The following is a 4,738-nucleotide window of genomic DNA, read 5'->3' as shown; positions in this document are numbered from 1 at the left end:
ATTACCAAATAAAATACAAAATTACTAAATTTTATATTTCTATTTTTTATGTCTTATTTTCAATATCTTATCTTATTCACAAAAAAACATATGATACATGTTTAAAGTAATCTGCCTTTTACCGATGAATAATTGTCTTTTAGAGTTTTAATGTTATCCAATAATTAATATTTATAATTAGTTCTTTTCAATTCTAACATTACTTTAGGCAACGGGTTATAGTTCTCTTTATACTCGCTTACAAAATTGTGACTTTGAGTCTTTCTATCTTTAATAAAAAAATTCTAACATTACTTTAGCAATTTACATATATCAACTTGTAAAATTTATATTACAATTTACTGATTATTAACCAAAAACATATTCATGACAAACAATTACTACTCATTTGTTTTCAAAAATAATTTAAATTATTTACTCTAATTTAATAACTTGTAAAAAATGGAGGATAATAAATTAATAACCAGTAAATAAATGTACAAGCAAACACGTATTTGCAAAATTTTAATTTTAAACCTTGCGGATGTATCTCATTGACAACTAACAGAAGTTGATATATTAAAAGTATTTCATCTCCGTACATTCTACAATCTATTGTACATTTTGTCATCAATGTACTCAAACAAAAGTAGACCAGCTAGCTTAAATATCTAATTTTTGAAAGACTAAATTCAGGTTTCTTTTGTTTTTAAAGGAAATTTATGGTTTTTGATAACTAGAAGATTTTGACGTGAGTCAGGTTAACGCGTACAAGATAGAATCTTAGGCATTACAAGGGGAAAAAAGTCCACATATTTCTAGACATGATCGGCCGGCCACATGGGAAGGAGCAATCAAGGAAAGGGATTTGTCCCGCCGTGCGAGCAGGATGCGATGGTTGACAAAACCCCTTTTTTTTAATAAAAAAATAATGATTCAAATTAGTCTTTAAAATTTTTAAAAATAGACATTTTAGTTTTTTTAAAAATTAATACACAGAATAATTTTAACATTTTTTTCATCAAATATAACAATTTTTTGTCTTTTTTTCGACATAATTCACTAATAAAAAATGTTAAATTGACATCCAAATTTATACACATATCAGTTAAGTGTCTACGTGTACGAAAAGAATAAAACAGTCTCGGACCTTCTAATAAAAGACCCTAAATCCTCCATAAGGACCCTAAATCCTCCATTACCCTCTTGGCTTCTTCCACCTCCCTCTAATCGCACTCTCCGCTGATCTCCACCTACGCATCCTCTGCATCGAACTTTCTCGCCGCAGCAACCTCCACCAACTCCTCCACTCCATTTCCAAGACCTCAAACATGAAAGTTGTTATTTTGGACTTCAAAAACTTTACTGTTACCACGCAAGTTACCAACAGACTCAATATCCATACGACCATACCTACTTTTACTTCGCTTCATGTGCTTTCTCTCTGAGCACTATCTTTTGTTTTCCAACTCTTTACAAAACCACCACAACATCCCTAAAAAATTTTCCACGCCTATTCAAATTCTTGGATACCCAAAATTTTCATTGATGATTTCCCTGATGTAATTAATGATCGTGAGAGTAGCATTTATTATGCTTTCCTTGACATATCCAAGACCATGAGAAACATAAGGGTGTTTATGGATCGGATCATATCTATAGATCTAAGGTAAATATCTGCATCTAATCTGAAAATTGTGGATACGATCCGATTCACACCTTTTAAGAATCAGATCGCGGATATCTGCTTTATATCCGTAGATTCGCACAATAATAATTAAAAATAAATAAATAAATAAAATATATATATATATATATATATGTTAGTCTCTCAGCCTTTCAAGAATTCAATTCACATTTCACCCTAACCTAATCCTAATCTTATTTCCGGCACACATCATTCTTTACGGCGTTGCAACCCCAACTTGCAACCATTCGCCCCCAATCTCTTACCCGTTCACCCATAATCTCTCACCCGTTATTCACCCATAATCTCTCACCCGTTATCATTCACCCCCAATCTCTCACCCATCCTCAGATTCAGAGACACCAAACCACTCATTGGCCACTTCGTCTTCGTCTTCCTGATCACCGTTGGAAGCTACTCGCCGGAGATCTCTTGATGTTCCTCCCTCTTCGTGGCGTGTTTTCTAGTCGAAGCTGTTCCTTGCGAAGTCGCGTAGTCAGGTTCGTCTCCTTCGTCACGTTCTCATCGATCACCGCTGTTTCCTTCGTGACTGTGGTTCGTGGTTCATGGTTCTCGCTGGCATTCTCATCCCTTGGCTCCCTCGACTTTACAACCTCCGTTATCTGTTCTTGACCTATTCCATTCTCAGTTTCTGCCATATCTCCTGATATCTGTCCTCTGTTTTCGAAATCGACATCTTCTGTTTCGTTGAATCATTGTTCAGAACTTTAGGAAATTTTTTAATGAACATCATTTGAATTTTGTGAATAATGCTCTTATTGTTATATCATTGGCTTTGACATATTTTGTTGTTGATGAATTGAATAAAATTTTCTAGAGTTATTAGTGTTGGAAATCTAGACGTTCAAAGTCAATTGCATCCTCATGAACCATCTTTGGTATTATAACTAAGTACTTGTATTAGTGTATAATAACGTAGATTATTTTTTTTTCAATTTATTCTAATATGTTTTACTAATTTTTCAATTGGTATTTTATTAATAGGAATACATGGTTGTTGAAATTACCTGATGCTGATTTAAGAAGGGATCAACTTGTTTTACTATTGTTATATTTTAAGCATGTGTAGATTGTTTAGACTTTAAGTGTGTTATAGTGTTGCTGTTTTATTTTAAATGAGACATTTAGTATTTTAGTGCTTGTTGTCTTCACTTATTATTGGAAGTGTTTTTAGAATGTTTGGTATTATATTTACTTTTTTTTTTTTTTACCAAAGATAGGAGACTCGAACCCGCAACCTCTTAATTGAGTATGAGAAGACTATGCCATTTGAGCTATTAGTATCCGATCTGCGGATCCGCAGATTCGCACTATAATAATTAAAAAATAAATAAATATATATATGTTTGGTATTATATTTACTTATTTGTATGTTTTAGTTAGTAATTATTATTCATATATTGTATTATTTTATTTTTGTTATTTAAAAAAAATTGAGTAAAAATATTTTAGGAATAAATAAGTTTAAAAGTGTGAAAGAAACTTTTTTATTGAACTTTTTACATAAAAATATTATAAAAAAGAGAAGGTTAAATTATGCGAAATTCTCGATATTCGATTCGATACTAAAAAACGTGGATATCATATCCGATCCTATTCGATAGGAATTGTGCGGATCGGATCGAATTTTTGGCCATATCCAATTCGATCCAATAAGCATACACCCTTATGAGAGACAGCACTGGGATCATCGCCAACACCTGTAGCAACGACAACACCTTCAACCATGGAACGTGTCTCCAGTAGCAACAGCGGAATCGGAATAGGGGAGAGGCAGAACAACATGAACTGAAAGCTCCAGAGGCAAAGCCAATTGAGCCAGAGATTAATCCTAGACAACCGGAGATATTGGAGACGAGAAATTTGATGAGCTTCAATGCCAATCCAGAAAGAGAAGGAAGAAGGAACGGGATGCGGGGGCCGCAATGAGATTTAGTGATGGGCATTGGGCGGTGAGTGCAAGGAGAGGTAGGCAACCGCGAGCAGTGAGGGCAAGCAACGAGATTGCACAGTGCCACAGAGGGGCCAGCAAGAGGCGTCGTGACACAGAGAGGCTGGTTAGCGGCACGACAATGAGATGGGAGTTGGCGAGAGGCGACTACAGAGAAGGTTGAGGCTTTGAGTTCTGCCTCCGTCGTGTGTCGAACACTGTGAGTATGAGAGACTAGGTTGGCGAGGGGGCGAGCGACGCGACACCGGGACAGAGGCTAGCGAGAGGCGGTGATAGAGAGGATTGAGACTTTGTGTGCTTGAGAATTGAGACGTTAAGTGATGTGAGTGTGAGAGAGAAAGTTGGAGAGGGGGTTTCAAAGGCGCTTTGTATTTTTAATATGGGAGTTGATGGTGGTGTTTTTTAATAAGGTGGAAAGTTTGTGTTTTTTATTTGTATGGATATCACAAATCTGAGGGTCAAATTTGTGGTGTTAATTTTTTTTTTGTTGATACCACAAATTTGAGGGTCAGATTTGTGGTTTATAATTTTTTTTCACACAACTGACCCACCGATTTGTTTATCCGTTAAAAAAAATCTTTAACCCACACAAATTTGAGACTCAGATTTTTCTACTACCCTAAATTGGACCCTAAGTTTTGTTTTAGAAACAAAACTGAGCTTCCGATTTGTGAATTTCAATTAAAAAAAAAATTTGATTTCCATATCCATAAAAAATACACCATTTTTCCATAATAAAGCATAACACATTTTAAACTTCCATAACTAAAAAAATTAGCCTTTCAAAGGCCTTAATTTTTTTTCTTTTTATAAATACAAAACATCATCATATTATTGATAAGGACGGGGATTTATTTGTCCATCTGTGTCCTTTTGACACGTCACGTGCCATGTGGGCGTCTAAACGTACCACTTCATCATTTTTTATTGAGTACAAACGAAGAAAGCATGTCATGGTGGATTGATTTGTCTGCCAAAAAAACTTTGAGAATGTTTTTGTACATTAATTTTTTTTGGGACTAAAGTGTTTACTTTTAAATTTTTCAAAGACTAATTTAGATAATTATTCTTAATAAAATATTTTTTATTTCTAAAATTTG

Source organism: Arachis ipaensis, chromosome B10 (genome assembly GCF_000816755.2).
Source record: "Arachis ipaensis cultivar K30076 chromosome B10, Araip1.1, whole genome shotgun sequence".
NCBI classification, from domain to species: Eukaryota; Viridiplantae; Streptophyta; class Magnoliopsida; order Fabales; family Fabaceae; genus Arachis; species Arachis ipaensis.
Note: the sequence above shows the minus strand (reverse complement) of the source record.